Source organism: Asparagus officinalis, chromosome 6, assembly GCF_001876935.1.
Source record: "Asparagus officinalis chromosome 6, Aspof.V1, whole genome shotgun sequence".
Lineage (NCBI taxonomy): Eukaryota > Viridiplantae > Streptophyta > Magnoliopsida > Asparagales > Asparagaceae > Asparagus > Asparagus officinalis.
Window position 1 is genome coordinate 42,450,322 of NC_033799.1, and position 22,378 is coordinate 42,472,699.

The 22,378-nt window shown below is 39.6% G+C and overlaps 1 long non-coding RNA gene and 1 pseudogene across 1 annotated transcript; one reads left to right on the plus strand and one right to left on the minus strand.

The window, feature by feature from the left end:
* Nucleotides 7,330-15,273, minus strand: LOC109845411 (annotated as a pseudogene).
* On the plus strand, nucleotides 9,403-13,008 carry LOC109845412. Its single transcript, XR_002248340.1, has 3 exons — nucleotides 9,403-9,490; nucleotides 10,044-10,161; nucleotides 12,930-13,008. It is a non-coding gene; the product is annotated as an uncharacterized LOC109845412 (long non-coding RNA).

A 22,378-nucleotide genomic window follows, 5' to 3' on the forward strand; every position in this document is an offset into this window, starting at 1 on the left:
GGGTTCATAACCCTAGGGCTTTGAGCTTTAATGATAGGGGTCATGTCCCTAAATCTTTTGGTACCAAGAGTTCTTGGGTACCAAAACAAATTTGATTTTTAAACCAAGAATTTTAATGTTTTTATCTTTCTTTTTCTTGGTTTTGAAAATTATGCTTTAAAATCTTTTGGTTATGAAAACAATCTTTCTTGTATCAAATCTTTTGTTTTCATGATTATTATTTTTGTTTTGATGAGAGGACTATGGTTATATAACCCTCCGGAGTTATTGGGTGTTTATTCCCAAACATTGTTTTACCGGATGCTTAAATATTTATATGGGTTATTACTAGCTCAAGAGCTAGATATGATTGTCTCTCATGTTTTTTTTGAATCAATGATGATTTGATTTTAAGTTTTTGGATTTAAACTTTGATTTATGATTTTATTAGTTGATTTGTTTTTCATTAGAAAACTTTTTGCATGATTCTCATGTTCCTCTTCTTTTGTTTTCATAAATCTATTCTTTTATATGGTTTTTATATTTTTTTGTATTAATGAGACACTATTTTCATATTGACATATTTATATGTGTTCTCATTATCTTTTTATATGTGAGTTGTGTTTAGCATGTTTCTTGCTTGCTCATATATGTATGCCTTAGCATTCATTGCATATATTCATTAAGACATTTTAATAGGGGGAGCAATCCCTATATCTTTCTATGTATTATACTCACACATGCTTATAGGTAGGGGGAGCTTTCGCTCTCTTTCATCTATATGATTTTTCCCTTTTTGATGTTGTCAAAGGGAGAGAAATATTGTGAGTATATTCATTTCCTTTCATGCATATATCCTTTTTGTAAATTGTTTGTCATCATCAAAAAGGAGGAGATTGTTGGCCTTCTTGTTTTGATGATGATTTACAAATAATTTACATCTAATGTTGTTTGTCTAGTATTTGTGTTTTGTATTTATTCTAGATAAACAACAAGTTGGAGGATGGATGGAATAGCGCTTCAACGACGATATCAAATGGAGGTTGGCGGAATTGTGGAGTGAAGCTTATGCAATTCAAGATCAAGATCCAAGTTCAGCTTCATTCGCATAGTGTACCAAGTCAAGCTTATTGAAGATCAAGATCGGCTTTGGTAATGTATATATATATAGTCATATATATATATATATATATATACAACACAAGTTTTGGTTTTTATGTTTATAAATATGAAATTACATATTTCATATTTATTATTGTGATTTGGTTTAACTACTTAGATATGAAACAAATATATTTTCATATACATACTCATATGTTTCATTTTCTATTCTATTTGTAAAAATATTGTATTCTTAGTTTTTGGACTTAACAATAATCATATACATATTTTATTAAGTCTACATAATCATTGTGCAAAGTTTTAAAACATGGTTTAGCCAAAATATCAAAATTCACATGTTTACATTTTTATGTTTTGGCCTATTTTATAAAATGATGATATTTTTTATTTGGGAAGTCCTTTTTAGAAACCAGTCATTGTAGCATGTTTATTATCATGTCTAAAATCATTCCCTAAAGTTTTACATTTTTTGGAATTTATTTGATATTTTTAAACAGTGTTTTAAAATCAGCATTTCTCTTTCAAAACCTGTTTTCTTGAGTATCAGTTCGCGGTCGATCGTCACGGTTGACCGCCATGAGTTCTGAACTCAGAATATGTTTTGTTGGCTCGCGGTTGACCGTGGCGGTCGACCGTACACAGTCCAGAGACTTTCGCGGTCGACCGCCGCTTGTCCAGAGCCATAGTGTTGGTTTTTGTTGCTCACGGTCGACCGTCACGGTCGACCGCCGAGCAAATCATTGCTTTCTAACGGCTATTTTCCAGAGCCGTTGCAGTGTGATTTTTTGGTCTTTTTCTTGGCTTTCTCTTGGCTTTGGGGTTTGTATAAATACCCCCTTTTACCTTCAGCTCAATAGACAACAAGAGAATGTTTTAAAGGGTTTTAAAAAGAGTTTAAGCTTGTTTTAAGCTTGTTTAAGGGTTTGGTTTATGAAGAAAGTTTTACAAGAGCTTGAGGAGATTATTAATTGTATTTTGGGCATTCAATCCATCTCTCTCTCTTGTCATCTAGAGAAGTTTTCCTAAACTCAACTCTAGCTTTTATTTATAATTATTTGTTGATTATCATTTCTATTAAAGCTAGTTTTATATTGAGTTTAGTTTGATTTTGATTTCACTCATTGTTTACACACACCCACTTGAGCTTATTGTATTTGCATTCATAATATATTTGGGTTGGTGAGAGTTGTAACTTTGAGTGTGAGCTTTTATTGTGTTCTCATTCATTTTGGAGAACAATCACTTGTTATTTTGAGCCTAATCGTGAGAATCACTTTGTAATACACTTGTACACCGAGAGGAGTGTGTGGTGAGAGTCGGGGATCGTTGACGTCGGTTGACGAGCCTAGGGAGAGGTTGTAACCGAGCACTTGAGGGAGACACGGCTAGGTCCAACACTTGTGAGGGTGTAGAGTGTGATTGCAAGAGTGTCGATTGTAAAGTTTCCGGTTAGCTAGAAAACCGAGTGTGAGGAGTGGACGTTGATCGGTGATTGTTGAAAACCGACATAGTGTGGTTGTAAACGTTATTCGAGTGAGCGTAGAAAACCCGGTTGTGATAGTGGATTTCTCCCCGGGAGTGGGGAGCGGAGACGTAGGACGGAAGGTCCGAACTCCGTGATCATATTGCTTGTTTGAGTTTGTCTTTGGCATATTTGTTTTTGTATTTATCTTATATCGCCAATTGTGCATTGCTCATTTATTTCATCCACTATCTTGTTTAGATTATTTACCCTTGTGTTAGTTTATATATATCCTTGCATATATATTTCATCATATAGGATATATCTCATTGTTCATATTGCTTACCCTAGCTTTTATTTTTGTTGTATTTCATACTTGCTAGGATAGCTTGTTAATTAATTTTAATTGGCATAAAATCGGATTAGATTGGCATAAGACCCTAATCACCCCCCCCTCTAGGGTCTAACGTGTATATCTCCTCTTCTAGATCTTCGTGAAGAAACATCGTCTTCACATCCAACTGCTCAAGATGAAGATCTTCAATTCCTACAATACTCATCACTGTCCTGATAGTATTTAGCTTCACCACGGGAGCGAAAATATCGGTGTAGTCAATTCCTTCCTTCTGCTGGAATCCTTTGACAACTAGCCAAGCTTTATATCTTCAGGAGCCGTTCTACTCCTCTTTCACTCGGTACACCCATTTGTTGTGGAGGGCCTTCTTACCCGTGAGCAACTCAGCTAGTTCCCACATCTGGTTTGAGATGAGAGACTTCATCTCATCTTTCATGGCAAGCTCCCACTTGCTCGCATCTCCACCCTGACAAGCTTCATCATAGCTTTCAGGCTCCCCTCCATCTGTCAGTAACAGATAGCTCATGTATCTCTTGTTGGGTACAGGAGGACGAGAAGATCTTCTTAATATCGGAGCTGGTGCGTCGGGCTCCTGCGCACCATCTTATCCAACAGGCTCTTCTGGCTGAGGACCCTCTGCATTGGGTTCTTTCGAGAGGTTACCTGGGACAACGTCTGCATCTATAAATGATTCGCTCTCTGAGTTATCTATCTTGTACATCACCTTCTCGTTGAATATTACATCTCTGCTACGGATTACTTTCTTATTTTCGTTATCCCAAATGCGGTAGCCGAACTCATCTTCACCATAGCCGATGAAAGTGTATTTCTTTGACTTGGGATCAAGCTTATTCCTGCCTTGATCACTAATATGCACGTAAGTCACACAACCGAAAACTTTGAGATGTGAGAGTTTTACTTCCTTTCCGCACCATACATCCTCTGGTATTCTGTGCTCCAATAGAACCGATGGACCTCGGTTGATCAAGTAAGCTGCTGTGTTGACTGCTTCTGCCCAGAACTACTTCGGTAGGCCTGATTGTACCTGAATGCTTCTGGCTCTCTCTGTCAACGTTCGGTTCATCCGCTCAGCTACACCATTTTTCTGAGGTGTGCCGGGCACAGTTCTCTCCATTTTGATCATGTACTCATAGCAGAACTTCTTGAATCAGGTGTCTTCATACTCACCGCCATTGTCGGTTCTGAGCTTCTTTATTCTCAGACCGGTCTCATTCTCGACCATAGCTTTCCATCTCTTGAAAGCTTCAAATACTTCTAACTTATGCTTTAGAAAGTAGACCCACACATTCCGAGAGTGATCATCGATAAAAGTCCCGAAGTAGTGTTTTCCACCAATGGACGCGGTGGTGGTTGGTCCCCAAACATCTGAGTGAACGAGCTCTAGCTTCTTTTTCCTGGGGGTTCTGCCACTTGTCTGAAAGCTGACTCTCTTCTGCTTTTCAAGTATGCATTCTTCACACATATCCATCTCCACTGACTATAGTCCTGGGAGTTTTCCCTTTGTGTGCATGATCTTTATCCCCTTCTCACTCACATGACCGAGCCTCTGGTGCCACAGCTTTGAAGTCTCATTGTCTGCTGCAACTGAGATCAAATAACGTGCACCTGCTGTCATATATAGGGTACTAGTCTTCTTACCTCGGACAATCGTCATTGCGCCTTTTGAGATCTTCCAATCATCTCCATGGAAGGTCGTAGTGTAACCTTCGCCAGCTAACTGGCCTACGGATATTAAGTTCTTTCTCAGGTCAGGAATATGCCTGACGACATCCTTCAGCTCCCATACTGACCCGTTCAACTTAATTTTCACCACACCTTTGCCCACAATAGCACACGGTTGATCATCACTTAGGTATACGTATCTAAGATTTTTGGGAACATACTTCTCGAAAAATTCTTTCAGAGAAGTAGCATGGAACGACGCTCCTGAATCTAACACCCAAGATTCCTCATTGCTCTCCAAAGAGCATATCAATGCGTCGTCTCCTCCTGAGGTAGAAGTGACATTCACCTCTGCCTTCGTCTCCTTCTCCTTCTGTGCACTCTTGTACTGATTCTTGTAATGCCCGGTCTTTCCACAATTTTAACACTCGATAGCCTTCGAGCTATTGCTTGGATTCCTGGATTTGGACCTTCTGTCCTTTGATCTACCTCTATAGTTTGATTTGCCTCATCCGTTCCCTCTGGTTGAATTTCTACCTCTTGACTCTGTATGCAATACTGAAGAGGTTGTAGCTTTACCCGACTCTCTCCGTCGGATCTCCTCACTGAGAACCAGATCACGAACGTCATCGAACTTTAACTTGTTGTTTCCTGACGAGCTACTCACTGCCGTGACTGTAGCGTTCCAACTCTCTCGGAGGGAAGACAAAAATATCAACGCCCGAACTTCCTCATCAAACTCAATTTCAACTGAACTCAATTGGGTTGTGACCATGTTGAGTTCATTGAGGTGTTGTGCTACTGACGCGCCTTCCACCATTCTCAGATTGAATAACTGCCTCATCAAATGAACTTTGTTCGCGGCTGATGACTTCTCATACATATTTGAGAGTGCTGCCATAAGACCCGCCGTGGTATTTTCCTTCGCTATGTTGAACGCAACATTGCGAGTCAACGTCAATCTGATAACTCCGAGGGCTTGTCTTTCTAGAAGGTTCCACTCATCCACCTTCATAGAATCCGGCTTCTTCCTCGATAGTGGTTGATACAGATTTTTCTGATACAAATAATCCTCTATCTGTATTTTTCAGAATCCGAAAGCTGTTCCATCAAACTTCTCAAGTCTCATTTTTCCTTCATCTGCGGCCATGGCTCCCACTTGAATCTGACTTCCTCTAGATCGTTTCACGCTCTGATACCAGTTGTTGGGAATTTAACGCCGAAACCCCTAAGACAGTAGAAAACACAGTATAGAAAAAAGTACACCAAGTTTAACGAGGTTCGGCAACTACCTACATCCTCGGGAGCCACACAATTAATTTCTTATTTATCAACAAGAAATTACAACACAAGAGCCGATCTCAAACTGAGATCTCTCAATACAAATACTATAGCTATAGTGTTAAATGACCAAAGGGAATAATCCCTATTTAATTCTCTTAAGAACCCCTTTAATTTCCCTTTTAATTCTTCTCTCTCTCTAGAATCTCCCCCCAAATCGTGAGTGCTGGAGAAAAGAGAAAAAGAGCAGGAGGGGAAAAATGGTCGCCGCCTGGGGAGAAATCGTTGCTGCGATTTGGGTCTGCCGCCGCTGGAGAAGAGCACACGAGAGAGAGGGAGAGTTTTTTGGGGCTAAGGCACAATGTTTCCCTTTTATAGGGAAACCCTAGGATAGTTGGCGACAAGCTGTCGTTGCCTGTCAACGATCTCGCCTGCGAGGAGCTCGAGCTCGCCTGTCTCTTGTCGAACTCGCCTGCAAGAAGTTCTCCAATCTCGCCTGCAACTTGACGCGAGCCCGCCTGGAGTTCGCCAACTCGACCTCGCTTGCTCGAGCTCGTCCAACTTCGCCTGAAGCTTCTCGCCTTCAGATCTCGCCTGTTGGTTTCCTCGAGCTCGCCTGAAGGTCGTGAGCTCGCCTACAGCTACGGACTTCGCCTTTAAGGTTTGGTTGACACTCTAATTCCAACAAAACGAAGAAAGTCAGTAAAGAAGATTGAGACTGGATTCTAAATTAAATGACATCGGTGATTTTCTTTATTTTCTTTCTATTTTATTTTATTTTTTGTGGAATATCCATTTCAATTGTAATCTGGTAATTTTTCTACTAATTTTGCCAAGTGGTCAAATCTTTTTAACACTGCTAGAGAGACAAAAGTGATTAAGTTCTCCAAATGCATTTCATGGTCCTAGCGATAACATTTTATATAATTGTTGAACAACGGATATAATAGATGAGATACAATATTAACAAAAACTACATCCAACAAAACTAAATCTAAAAGTCTCAAAAGCTTTAAAACCAAACTGCAAATCTATCATACACCAAATATGAGCTTATGGAAGGACTATTCAAAAAACCGAAAGATTGAAACAATATACTTTAGCCTAATTGCCATTCAATTGTAGTAGAAACAGAGCTAATACATACAGGAAGCTTTAGTTTGTACCATCTAAACCTTCTTGTTAGGTTCAAAGTTGTATTCGATCAACGAATCCTTGATAGATAACAACTCAGGAAACTGATCATTCTTCAACTTCGATGCATCCATCTCATCATTTCAGCTTCTTAGCTGCAATGATAACTTTAGCCTGCTCCGCAAGCGTAAAGTTCGACCATTTAAACCTAAGATGGACGTATTGCTTGTACATTTCCAATATTCTTACGGATAACAACACCAGGATTGGTGAAGCATATGCCTGTAGAAGCTCATGCAAGATTGGCATGCTGTTTGGGATGTTGACTGCCTTTTTATAACAAGAGACCTTCGTAATGAAGTTTCGTGGATTTGATAGGTCAGAGGATATTCACAATCTAACTCGTGCAAGCATTGTCATATTTCTTACACGTGCACAGAAATTCTGGCATTCCGCTTTAAATTCAAGGCATATGGATTTGAACTTGTTTTTTTTCTGATACCAATCAAGTTAGATTATTGCATCTGCTTGTGGAGTAAAAACAATTCAAGAGGTCTTGTCAGACACCCCATAATTAAGGAGGGCTTAACGGAATGAAAGAAGTTTGGGGTTTTGTGAGACACCTCCAAAACTGAGTGGGGTTTAGTCGAATTAAAACAGTTCAGCGTGGTTCTCCGTAACACCGCCCAAAGTTCAGGGAGGTTTTTTGAAATTAACCAAATTATGACCTTCGTCAAAGCTCCATATTTGGGGTGAGGGTTAAAAGTTATAATTTTATATTCTAACAGAAGAAGTATGAAAGGAAAGATATATATAGTTACCCATTGCCTTTGCGTTCAAGCTAAAGATCCAGCAAACTTAGGAATATCTTCCTCTTTAAAACCAATCCCAGTCCTTCAGCATCGTACTCAAATATGCATCCCATTGCAAAAAAACATCATAAACAGACCATTCCCTCTGCATATATCATCTAACATCAAAGCATCCCCAACATTAGCACGTATAATCACTGGCTTATGAGTCTCACATCAAATAACATTTGATCTTTTAACGACACGTAGCACATTAAAAACATGTGTCGCTTAACATTTCGAGTTTCTCAAATATCTGATGAAACCTGCGAATGCTCCTCAAGACAAACTGTTAAAACTTTGCCATGTGACCCTTAATCCATCCAGTCGTACCCTAAACCACGAACTTCAAAGAAGGCATTTGAAGAGAGTAATTATTGTTTTGATCAGTGTGGAAACTAATAAAATGGAATAGAGAATGTGATAATTTCATTAACTCTCATGGTGGTACATAGTGTTGTCTGTAACAAAAATAGAATTACTTCTAACCAAATGTCCCCATATGATAGGAACCGGTTACAACAAAATGGAACCGGCTACAACAAATGTTTCAGTTCTTCAACAATCAGAAGCTTCGACATTGTCTTCATTGGCTTCTTCTGCAGGCATCATCGACAATCTTGGATGAGGCAAAAGCACACCGGAGACATCTCCCCACCACTTAGGATTGTTCTTATACCACTCTATAGTCTTTCTAAGTCCCTCTTCCCAATTTGTACGCTCACACCAACCTAACTTCTTCAACTTCTGATCATCGAGAAAGTATCTTTGATCATTGAATGGTCTGTCCTTAACGAATTTGATAAAAGCTTACAAATTTCTCTTGCCACATCAATCACTCTCATTTCTTTCTTAGTCCCAATATTGTACACATGCCCAACTTCTCCTTTGTGAAGGATAACCTCATACGCCTCCGCAACATCTTCACAGTACAAAAAGCTTCTTATATTGGATCCATCACCATAAATTGGCAGTGGCTCTCCTCTCATAGCCAAAAGAATCAATTTTGGTATTAGCTTTTCAGGGAATTGGTTAGGTCCATATACGTTATTTCCTCAAGTAATTATGAGGGGCAAACCATAGGATCTATTATAGGCCATTACAAGCATCTCAGCTCCTGCTTTTGTAGCAGAATAAGGATTTGTAGGAAGAAGCTGAGATGCTTCATCCTTTCCAACAATGGCATTTTCATCGGTCTCTCCATAAACTTCATCAGTGCTTACATGTATAAACCTTTTGATTTTGTTACCTGTCACTCTGCAAGCTTCAAGAAGGACATGAGTGCCATAAATGTTGTTTTTGGTGACCTCAAAGGAATTCCCAAAAGAGTTGTAAATGGGTTTGTGCGGCAAAGTGCATAATTGTGTCGATTTGTTCATTGATGAGGAGTTTGTTGATAAGATCAGGACTGGTTATGTCACCCTTAATGAACTTAAAGTTGGCCGAGTATCGAGATGGTTGGAGGTTTTTCAGGTTTGAGCAGTAGTCAAGCTTGTCGAGAACGACGATTTTGTATTGGGGGTTGTTTCTAACCAGGCGGTTTGCGACATGGGATGCAATGAAGCCAGCTGCTCCAGTGATGAGAATGTTCTTGGGGGTGTGGCTTGCCATAATATCTTCTTGGTAAGGGTTGCTCTGTGAAAAACAAAAGTAGTTTTCGTAAGAGGGGCAAGAATTTAAACACAGGTGAATGGAACTTAGGTGTATGTGTCAATGCAAATAAACTAAACAAAAATGTTATGTTTTTGTACTTTGGGAAAATGTTGCACTTTCAAAAGTGTAATTTGTTTGGTTACGTGTTTAAAAATAATAATGTGATTTCATATTGCAAATCTGTATGAAATCATAAAAACAGAAAACAGAGCATCAGTTTTCAATTAGGGGCTGTTTGGTTCGTTTTTTAACTCGGTGGAAAACTTTTACACCGCCTCCACGTCAGTTTTTTCGTGGCCATGTAACATTTAAAGTTCCGTCGGTTTTTTTCCCCACTTTGGTTCGCTAGGGTTGAAGAAGGGAAATCGGTGAAAACCCCCCGCCACATCACCTTTTTTTTTTCTCCCCCAATTCCTTCCTCAACCTTGTGAAATCGACGAAAATTGCAGCCACGTCGGCTTTTTGCTTTCCTCGTTGATTTCTTCAGCGAGCTATACTTACCTCCTTGCTCTCCTCCCGTCAGGAACTCCCGCGACCTTCGTTGTCCTTGTATTCGTAGAAATTCGGGGAGGGGGGGGTCTGATCTTTGCCGACAATAATCAGATCTGATCTTTGCCGACGTTGTTGCTTCATAAATCAAGGTAAAAATTGATTTTTTTAATTTTTCTTATTATTAGTTAAATTTATAGCAATTATCTGATAGTTTGTGGGAGGGGGGGGGTCTGATCTATGCAATTTTCTGATTTTCGAAGCAATTTTTCTGAATTTCCTAATTTTTTGAGATTTCGAAGCAATTTACAGTAATTTACAGCAACTATACTCAAATGGTTAACCTAACATTAGCAAATTCTTGCTGATGGTTTGCTTTCTGATTTTCGAAGCAATTTACAGCAACTATACCCAACTCATTTTCTTTTGGATGGAATATCTTACCTTGTTAGGTGATTGTTAAATTTTTGCTCTCTATAAGTGGATGCACTAAAGAATCTTTTGGATGTGTTTGCAGTTAAATTTTCTTTTGGATGCCTTCTAAGCGTATGAGCTCTCACTTTATTGATAGCACACATCTTGACTATTACATAGTTAATATAGTTAGGCAAGTGTTTCTTTTTCTTGAATGTACATTAGCTTGACATGTGAATCTAATAACAAAATAGATGATCTAGATTTCATCTCATTTAGTAATTGAAATTAGATACGACATGCTAAATAAAAATTAATTTCTTATAACATATATAGTTTTATCATTAAAGATAGAGAAATTGGTCTAGAAGCAGATGCATTTACTATAGTCACTTGAGATTTGCATAGTTCAGTAATCTCTTGTGACCTGTACTTATGAGTAATTTTTGAAAGTAGATAGTACTACGTAAATGTTAAAGTTCAGAAAGAGAAGTGACTTTGCTACTAAGATTTTATGGTTCAAAAAGTCAAAATAAAAGAAACACATAAAGACTAATATTATATTTATATTGTAGTAAGTAGTTATTTGCTTTCATTTTTTAATATTATCTTTCAGAGTGTGAATATTATGGTGTACTAACCTATAAATTAAACTTGTGACTGTAGGATATTTATAAGTCACCATACAATTTTTTAAGATGCAAGCAACCTATAATGTACACACATTGTACTGGATGGCTATTGCTCTGGGTATTTTGTGTAGTAAGTTTTCATGATACGAGTTTACGTTGGAGACTTTTTTACTTTTAGGCTATGATTATTGTCATAATATCTGAGATTAGCAACCTGTAATATCTATTGATATTGTACTGGATGACTAACAATGATGATATTGACCATATTATGAGCCCTCAGCCCTATTCAGTTTGGTTTGCATCAATTTAGGCTATGATGTTTGTTAGTTTTTCTGAGATTAGCAACCTGTAATATCTATTGATATTGTACTGGATGACTAACAATGATGATATTGACCAAATTCTGAGCCTTTATAATAATCAGTTTGACAAATGTGGTTGGCTTTGTGACCATTACAATCTGTTTATGTTCAGTTTGGTGTGCATATGCTGTTTTTCTTGTTTTTTCTCCTCAGTTATTTGTGGGCATATGTTGCCTCTATGTGGTTGGCTGGTTGTGTAGCCTGATGTTGTTGGTTGGTTATTTTTGGTGTACTTGCTGTTGAGGGGTTTGCTGATTTTGTGTTCGGTTTGGGCACAAGTTGGTTTGCTGGTTTTGTGTTCAGTTTGGTGATCTTTGCTGTTGTGGGTTTGCTGGTTTTGTGATCAGTTTGGTTATTTTAAGTATGTTGGTTGTTAGCCAGGCTGGTTTACTGGTTTTGTAGACTGGTTGTGAGCCATGTTGTGTAAGTGTTGTGCGCCACATCAGGTTTTGTGTAGCCATTTTGTGGCTGGTTGTGTGGCCTGGTTGTGAGCCATGTTGTGCATATGCTATTGTCACTTTGCTTTGTGCTCATTATTATTTGTTTGTGTTGATTTTGGTTTGCATCAATTTAGGCTATGATGATTGTTAAATTTTTTGAGATTAGCAACTTGTAATATCTATTGATATTGTACTGGATGACTAACAATGATGATTTTGACCAAATTCTGAGCCTTCATCCATAATCAGTTTGGCAGCTCTAGTTGGCTTTGTGACCATTACAATCTGTTTGTGTTCAGTTTGGTGTGCATATGCTATTTTTCTTGATTTTTTTTCTGCTCGGTTATTTGTGGGCACATGTTGTCTCTATGTGGTTGGCTGGTTGTGTAGCCTGATGTTGTTGGTTGGCTATTTTTGGTGTACTTGCTGTTGAGGGGTTTGCTGGGTTTGTGTTCGGTTTGGGCACAAGTTGGTTTGCTGGTTTTGTGTTCAGTTTGGTGATCTTTGCTGTTGTGGGTTTGCTGGTTTTGTGTTCAGTTTGGGCACATTTTGGTTTGATGGTTTTGTGTTCCGTTTGGTGTACATACTGTTGTGGGTTTTATCTGTTTTGTGTTCAGTTTGGGCACAGGTTTAAATGCATCACCTCATCCAATTGCACTGCACAGATATAGGGAGATGCATTTAATAGCATAATCAGTTCGGTTTAAAAGAATTGTCGAGCGAGCGAGCTGTTGTGGGTTTGCTGGCTTTGTGATCAATTTGGTTATTTTGTGTATGTTGGTTGTGAGCCTGGTTGGTTTGCTAGTTTTGTAGACTGGTTTTGAGCCATGTTGTGTAAGTGTTGTGCTCCACATCAGGTTTTGTGTAACCATTTTGTGGCTGGTTGTGTAGCCGCATGTTCAGTTTGTGGCTGGTTGTGCTCCACATCAGGTTTTGTGTAGCCATTTTGTGACCGATTGTGAGCCATTTTGTGGCTGTTGTGGGTTTGCTGGTTTTGTGATCAGTTTGGTTATTTTGTTTCACGTTTAGGCTCATCATCTGTAAGAAACTTGTTAACAATATATTGCAGGTTGCATTTTCTAAGGCCAAGCAGATTATAGATCCTTTATCAACAAGAGCAATGCTCTGCGGACACAGACAAATGACTGAGGTTTGTCATCTTTCTCAAATTACGCAACTGTGAGGTTTTATGTACATTTGGACACAGACAAATGACTGAGGTTTGTCATCTTTCTCAAATTACGCAACTGTGAGGTTTTATGTACATTTGGTAAAAGATTACTGTTATATTGTTGTGATCTTTCTCAAATTACGCAACTGTGAGGTTTTATGTACATTTGGTAAAAGATTACTGTTATATTGTTGTGTATTATACATTTGTCTGTACTTAGTTTTAGTTCAAGAAAGTTAAACAAATTTAAAGAAAAAACTTTGATGAATTGATTCAAGTTTATGTCTGTTCATATGATCTTGTTAGTTACCCTTATTGGTCTTTATATTAGCTCATTGTTTCTATGTTTATGTCTACTTTATGTGTCAGGTGTTCCAAGAGAGAGGGGAGAGCACATCACGCCATAGTTGTGCTACCTGGTCGAGTGGTGAAGATCCTGGTCAAGTAGTGAAGTTCACGTCAAACCTCAAATTGCATGAAGTTATATCGGTCTTGTATCAGTAATCAGTAGCCAATTTTGAAACTGTGTATGCAGATAAAATCTTGTATAAATGATTGTAACAGTTCATAATATTATTAGTTTTCATAGTTCTATTCGTGCAGTTCTGATCATACGTGGAGCTTGGTTTTGTGTTGTGGAATTATTTTCAAGCATGGTTTTGTGCGATTTAAGAGGTTATATACATATTTATGGCTATTCAGGTTCTTTAAATGTTTTTATATGTTTCAACAGATTTTTTGGATAATTCATGCAACTTCATAAATTTGTGAATATTCAAGTTAGTACAGGTTTCATATGATTTTTTCAATCTGAAACATGTATAGTTCAAGTCAAATCAAGTATGTAATTCATTACAATTGATTCATATTATTTCAGGTTTAGTATGATTTCATTAATACAAGCAGAAATTTATAATTCATTGGAGATATTATTATTTGTTCATGTTACATTCGAACTTTTATATGATTAAGATTACATCATATAACGAGCACAAATAAAATTGTATATAGTAGGGGTAATCTTACCATGGTGATCATAAACATTTTTTTACTACAAACTTCAAAACCAACCAAACACAAGAAAAGTAGGAAATGTAATATCAACAAGAGTTTTTCCTTTTTTTCCCATGCGAACCAAACACAAGAAAAATAAATACATTGTTTTCCTATCATTTTTTTGTGCGAACCAAAGCAAAACAATCCATTACTTTGAAAAATTTAGAAAACTCAAAACTTGTGTTTTTGTACATGGAAATGCATTTCTCTATATCTAGGAAACGAACCAAACAGCCCCTTAGTACAAGGAATCATACATAAGAAATATGTGTTATGTTTGCCTCTTTTGTACATTGACGTGATTAAAAGAAGTAAACTTTCATATAAAAAAAATCCATATTGTTCCACTTCAATACGTTTTCCTCTTTTTGAAAGAAATTAGATCTCCACATCATATGACTTCCCTAATGGTAAACTAACGAGTTGAAAATTTTGTTAGTTCTTGTAATTTGGCAGAATGTTGCAACTCAAGAGATTAACATGATTACCTAAGTGCATGCACATCATAATAGCAAAATTCCCCTGCTTGCAAACTTTGCATTATTATAAGAAAATCAGTAATATCCGATTTCACGCGAGCTCAAAGGACAGATCAACATAACCTCCACTTTCCAATTAATACAAGCAATAATATACATTTGAGAAAGGGGTCATATTTTCCTCTTTAGTTCAATGATTTAATTCAGAAAAGTAACATGATTCCCTAAAACAAACAAATCTGTGATTGAGGAATTACGGAGAGCTTAAATTGCTACGTAAAGCCATTTTGTCATCAAGACAGGGGTTCAATATTATATTGATGGTAATTAAGGTGAAAATCTAAAAATTGGTCAGATTCAATAGTATCAATTTCTTAATCAATCAAGGATTAGTCTTTCACATAATGATGATTTAGACCAAACACATTTTCAGTATAAGCGATTAGATGAACTAAAGAAATATTGCAAACCCATTATCATCAAACTTTCAGGGGGAAAAAATTATTCCATAAAAAATATCTTCCTACTAGAATGAAATCGCGCTCAAATCTAATATTAGGTAGTGATCTGATTGGATCAATGAATTTTAACTAATTAGCGAACGAGTTTTGTAAAAGAGATCAACAGAGAGGAAGAGGAGAGAGAAACTTACAGCCACAATGCGCGAGACTCGGAGACTGATGAGAGAGGGAGGGACGGACAGTTGAATTTATTTAAGGATAGCTCGTGGGAGAGTGAAAAGATGAAATAGATTGGGGGCCAAATTGCAAAAAGACTTTGAAAGTTTGAGCGAGAGAGGGAGGGGGTGGGGCCATCAAGGGAAGGAAGATGATGTGTCCAAAATAAATTTGTGTGGGACCGGGCTGTGTAGGATTTAATGCGGCATTTCTTTCTGTCTATCCGTTCTTTCGTTCTTTTTTTTTATTATATTTTTTATTTTTTATATATTTTTTTATATATTTTGTGTTGTGGAATTATTTTCAAGCATGGTTTTGTGCGATTTAAGAGGTTATATACATATTTATGGCTATTCAGGTTCTTTATATGTTTTTATATGTTTCAACAGATTTTTTGGATAATTCATGCAACTTCATAAATTTGTGAATATTCAAGTTAGTACAGGTTTCATGTGATTTTTTCAATCTGAAACATGTATATTTCAAGTCAAATCAAGTATGTAATTCATTGCAATTGAGTATAGTTCAAGTCAAATCAAGTATGTAATTCATTACAATTGATTCATATTATTTCAGGTTTAGTATGATTTCATTAATACAAGCAGAAATTTATAATTCATTGGAGATATTATTATTTGTTCATGTCACATTCGAACTTTTATATGATTAAGATTACATCATATAACGAGCACAAATAAAATTGTATATAGTAGGGGTAATCTTACCATGGTGATCATAAACATTTTTTTACTACAAACTTCAAAACCAACGAAACACAAGAAAAGTAGGAAATGTAATATCAACAAGAGTTTTTCCTTTTTTTCCCATGCGAACCAAACACAAGAAAAATAAATACATTGTTTTCCTATCATTTTTTTGTGCGAACCAAAGCAAAACAATCCATTACTTTGAAAAATTTAGAAAACTCAAAACTTGTGTTTTTGTACATGGAAATGCATTTCCCTATATCTAGAAAACGAACCAAACAACCCCTTAGTACAAGGAATCATACTGTGTGAGCGGGGGACAGGTGGGGGCCCACCCACGTGAAAGCGCCGCCCTCCCCCTGCTTGCTTGCGCGCGCACGCGATCACGAGCGGGATTTTTCCCGCGTGTGTTTTTCCTCTCCCGCGCGCGCCCGTTCAGCCCGCCATTTCCTCTCCCGCGCGCGCTCGTTCAGCCCGCCAATTTTCTGAGCCCCCCCTTCTTCTTCTGCTATAAATAGAGGTGGTGATGGAGGAGTTAGAGTGTGGGAAAATTGTGGTAAAACAATTGGGTTATGTGAGTTTTCTTTGAGAGAAAAAGAATGAGTGAGTGAGAGAGAACTTGTAAAGTTTGGTATTCTCCTCATAGTGAAACCCCCTCCCGTGGACGTAGGCTAGTTAGCCGAACCACGTAAAATCTCGTGTATTTACTGTTTTCTGGGTTGTTGGCTATTGCTTGTAGGATCCCTCAAAATTCGGTCTTGCGCTGATGAGAGGAAGAGTGGATATCTCACTTCGCTGAGATATTTCGCTACTGAGTCTGGGTTTCCTTCGCGAAACACAGATATCGAGGTTGACTTGTGCTTTTGTGACAACAAAAGCCAGGGCTCTCTCTCAGGACATATCGCTTCCGCGGCGGTGGGCGTGACTCTGCGCCCAACAATTGGTATCAGAGCTGTTATTCAGATTGGGAGTGGTGTAGCTTCTGATTTGAGGTGGTGCTCGGTAATTTCCTGAGACAAGCGGAGAATGGCGTCAACAAGTAAAACAGTTAAAGTTGGAAAATACGAGATTGAAAAATTCAATGGGAAGAATGATTTTTCCTATTGGAGGATGCAGATGAAGAACACGTTGATTTCGCAGAAATTGCACAAAGCTTTGGCGGGAAAAGAGAAGAAGCACAAGGATATGTCTGATGAGGATTGGGAGGAGCTGGATCTGGAAGCACGGGCGTCGATTATCCTTTGCCTTGAAAAGAATGTAGCTTTCTTGGTGGACGGAGAGGAAACGGTTGCGGGCGTGTGGTTGAAGTTGGAAAGTACCTTCATGACGAAGAGTCTAACGAACCGGATCTATTTAAAATCCAAATTGTATACTTGCAAGATGGAGGAGGGCTCATCAATCCGGGAATATATCAACAAGTTCGATAGGATTATATCGGATCTGAAGGACATCGATGTGACTGTAGAAGATGAGGATCAGGCTCTTCTATTACTTCTATCTCTGCCGAAGTCTTATGAGAACCTGGTGCAAACATTGATGCTTGTGGGAGACAATTTGACGATGGATGAGACTAGAACGGCGCTTCTAGGGGATGACCTTCGAAAGATTGCAACCGGTGACATGACTACTGGTGGTAACAAAGAACAAGCGCAGGGATTGTTTGCTAGAGGAAGGAGCAATGAGCGAGGAAAAGGCAAGGGAGGAAAGTCTAGATCTAAATCGAGACCTCTTGCGGGAAAAGCGTGCTTCAAATGCGGTGAAGTTGGGCATTTCAAGGTTGACTGTCCTAACAAGAGAGTAGGTGGGAAAAAGAACAACAACAAGACCGAGAGAAGAGAAGGCAAGGAAGAGGCGAGTTACGCATCGGAGGAAGGGAGCGATAAAGAATGCTATGTTGTTACGGGTGGCGAAGATACCTCCGGTAAGTGGATACTTGATTCAGGTTGCTCTTACCACATGTGCCCAAATAGGAAGTGGTTTACTACCTATAGGAGCATTGATGGTGGAACTGTATTGCTGGGGAATAACCATGCTTGTAAAACGGTGGGGCTCGGTGATATAAAAATCAAGATGCATGATGGAGTGGTCAGAACCCTAACGGACGTGCGGCACGTTCCCGACTTGCGGAAGAATCTTATCTCAGTGGGTGCATTAGACTCCGGTGGCTGCAAGATTGTTACAGAGAACGGAGTAAAGAAGGTTGTTCGAGGTTCCCTAACAGTGATGAAGGGTGTTCGTCACGGTAATCTATATACTCTCTCGGGTACGACGGTGACAGGAGATGCAGCGGTTGGAACTGATGGAAGTGGTGGAGACCCATGTGAGCACACCCGGTTATGGCATAGGCGGCTTGGGCACATGTCAGAGAAGGGTCTGGTTCTGCTTGGTAAGGAGGGTTTGCTGAAGAATCTGAAGAAACCTTGCATGGATTTTTGTGAGGATTGTGTGTACGGAAAGGCGCACAGGGTCCAATTCTTGAAAAGCAATCACAAGAGCAGAGGTATACTAGATTATGTGCACACGGATGTTTGGGGTCCGGCTCAGACAACTTCCAAGGGTGGTTCCAGGTATTTTGTCTCGTTCATAGATGATCATTCGAGATATGCTTGGATTTATTTTCTTAAGCATAAGAATGAGGTATTCGAGACATTCAAGAAGTGGAAAGCAATGGTTGAGAACAGGACGGGCAAGAAATTGAAGACACTAAGATCTGACAACGGTACAGAGTATACAGACGGTGCTTTCAAGGAGTTCTGTGATCAGGAGGGCATTGTTCGACACTGGACAGTCAGGTCAACACCACAGCAGAACGGGGTCGCGGAGAGACTGAACCGAACATTGCGGGAGAAGGCAATGAGTATGCGATCTTATGCTGGATTGGGCAACGAATGGTGGGCAGAAGCGGTGGCTACAGCATGTTACATTGTGAACCGTTCTCCACATTCGACATTGGATGGTGATACACCCTATAGGGTGTGGTCAGGGGAACATGCAGATTATGAGAGGCTCAGAATTTTCGGATGTACCGCCTATTATCACGTCAACGAGGGAAAGCTTGACGCGAGGGCTAAGAAGGCGATATTCTTAGGGTATGCGAAGGGCGTAAAAGGCTACCGCCTTTGGTGTACAGAAGATTCAAAGTTCGTGATCAGCAGGGATGTTACCTTTGATGAAAAATCCATGATTGCTAGGGCGCCCAAGGATGATGGTGTTGGGACTGTTGGGACTTCAAAGTCCCAGGTTATTGAGATAGAACCTAAAGACCAACCAGGTTCTAGTCATGTTCAAGTGGGAAATCAGGTAGATGATGAGCTTGAGCAGGAGGAGGTTCAGCAAGAAAATACACAAGCACTACAACAGCAGCAGCTCGAGGATACTTTGGCTTCCACTATGCCAAAGCGAGCATACAAGCAGGTACAGAAGCTGGGGGCTGATCAACCCCTGAAGCACTATGGGCAGGTTAATTTGGTTGAATACGCACTCTCGGTGGAGGAAGATGAGCCGATCTCCTTCAAGGAAGCTATTCGGGATAAAGATAATGAGAGTTGGTTGGCTGCGATAGAGGAGAAGATGGAATCTCTTCGGAAGAACCAAACATGGGAGGTGGTCCCATTGCCCGTAGGAAGAAAAGCTATTGGTTGTAAGTGGGTGTATAAGAGAAAGGAAGATCCTTCAGAGCTCGGTGGTACAAGGTACAAGGCGAGGCTAGTGGCTAAAGGGTTTGCACAAAAAGAGGGTGTGGATTACAATGAGATCTTTTCTCCGGTGGTGAAACACACTTCTATTCGGGTGCTATTGAGTATTGTTGCTCATGGTGATCTTGAGCTGGAACAACTCGATGTTAAAACGGCCTTCTTGCACGGAGACTTGGATGAAGAAATCTACATGCATCAACCTGAGGGCTACAAGGTTGAGAATAAGGAACATCATGTATGTCGCTTGAGGAAGTCACTCTATGGACTAAAGCAATCTCCTCGGCAGTGGTACAAGCGATTTGACTCCTTCATGCTAAAGCATGGGTTTTCCCGAAGCGATTACGATTGTTGTGTTTACATTCAAAAGCTTCGTGGAGGTGATTATATCTATCTCCTTTTGTATGTGGATGACATGCTTATTGCTTCAAGAAGCAAGGTGGAGATAGATAGGTTAAAATCTCAACTTGGTAAAGAGTTCGAGATGAAGGACATGGGCGCTGCTAGAAAAATACTGGGTATGGAGATTAGAAGAGAGCGGGCGAATCGGCGATTGTTCTTGAGTCAGAAGGGCTACATCCGGGAAGGTATCTTCGCCACCCGTAACAACATAGCATTCTTTATCGCTCCCTTCCTCCGATGCGTAACTCGCCTCTTCCTTGCCTTCTCTTCTCTCGGTCTTGTTGTTGTTCTTTTTCCCACCTACTCTCTTGTTAGGACAATCGACCTTGAAATGCCCAACTTCACCGCATTTGAAACACGCTCGTCCCGCAAGAGGTCTAGATTTAGATCTAGTCTTTCCTCCCTTGCCTTTTCCTCGCTCATTGCCTCTTCCTCTGGCAAACAGTCCCTGCGCTTGTTCTTTGTTACCACCAGTGGCCATATCACTAGTTGCAACTTTTCGAAGATCATCCGCTAGAAGCGCCGCTCTAGTCTCATCCATCGACAAAGTATCACCCACAAGCATCAGTGTTTGCACCAGGTTCTGACTTCGGCAGAGATAGAAGTAGTAGAAGCGCCTGATCCTCGTCTTCCACTATCACCTCAATGTCTTTCAAGTCTGATAAGATCCTATCAAACTTGTTGATGTACTCCCGGATTGACGAGCCCTCCTCCATCTTGCAAGTATACAATTTGGATTTTAAATAGATCCGGTTCGTTAGACTCTTCGTCATGAAGGTACTTTCCAACTTCAACCACACGCCCGCAACCGTTTCCTCTCCGTCCACCAAGAAAGCTACATTCTTTTCAAGGCAAAGGATAATCGACGCCCGTGCTTCCAGATCCAGCTCCTCCCAATCCTCATCAGACATAGTTTTGTGCTTCTCTCTTCCAGCCAAAGCCTTGTGCAATTTTTGCGAAATCAGCGAATTTTTCATCTGCATCCTCCAATAGGAAAAATCATTTTTCCCATTGAATTTTTCAATCTCGTATTTACCAACTTTACTTGTTTTACTTGTAGAAGCCATTTTCTGCTTGTATTATGTTAATCCGCTTCTCTCAGGAATTTTTAACAATTATTTGTGTTTTACCACACAATATTCAACCACCACCTCAGATCAGAAATTTTACCACCTCCGGTCTGAATAAGTCTCTGATACCAATTGTTGGGCGCAGAGTCACGCCCACCGCCGCGGAAGCGATATGTCCTGAGAGAGAGCCCTGGCCTTTGTTGTCACAAAAGCACAAGTCAACCTCGATATCTGTGTTTCGCGAAGGAAACCCAGACTCAGTAGCGAAATATCTCAGCGAAGTGAGATATCCACTCTTCCTCTCATCAGCGCAAGACCGAATTTTGAGGGATCCTACAAGCAATAGCCAACAACCCAGAAAACAGTAAATACACGAGATTTTACGTGGTTCGGCTAACTAGCCTACGTCCACGGGAGGGGGTTTCACTATGAGGAGAATACCAAACTTTACAAGTTCTCTCTCACTCACTCATTCTTTTTCTCTCAAAGAAAACTCACATAACCCAATTGTTTTACCACAATTTTCCCACACTCTAACTCCTCCATCACCACCTCTATTTATAGCAGAAGAAGAAGGGGGGGCTCAGAAAATTGGCGGGCTGAACGAGCGCGCGCGGGAGAGGAAATGGCGGGCTGAACGGGCGCGCGCGGGAGAGGAAAAACACACGCGGGAAAAATCCCGCTCGTGATCGCGTGCGCGCGCAAGCAAGCAGGGGGAGGGCGGCGCTTTCACGTGGGTGGGCCCCCACCTGTCCCCCGCTCACATAAGAAATATGTGTTATGTTTGCCTCTTTTGTACATTGACGTGATTAAAAGAAGTAAACTTTCATATAAAAAAATCCATATTGTTCCACTTCAATACGTTTTCCTCTTTTTGAAAGAAATTAGATCTCCACATCATATGACTTCCCTAATGGTAAACTAACGAGTTGAAAATTTTGTTAGTTCTTGTAATTTGGCAGAATGTTGCAACTCAAGAGATTAACATGATTACCTAAGTGCATGCACATCATAATAGCAAAATTCCCCTGCTTGCAAACTTTGCATTATTATAAGAAAATCAGTAATATCCGATTCCACGCGAGCTCAAAGGACAGATCAACATAACCTCCACTTTCCAATTAATACAAGCAATAATATACATTTGAGAAAGGGGTCATATTTTCCTCTTTAGTTCAATGATTTAATTCAGAGAAGTAACATGATTCCCTAAAACAAACAAATCTGTGATCGAGGAATTACGGAGAGCTTAAATTGCTACGTA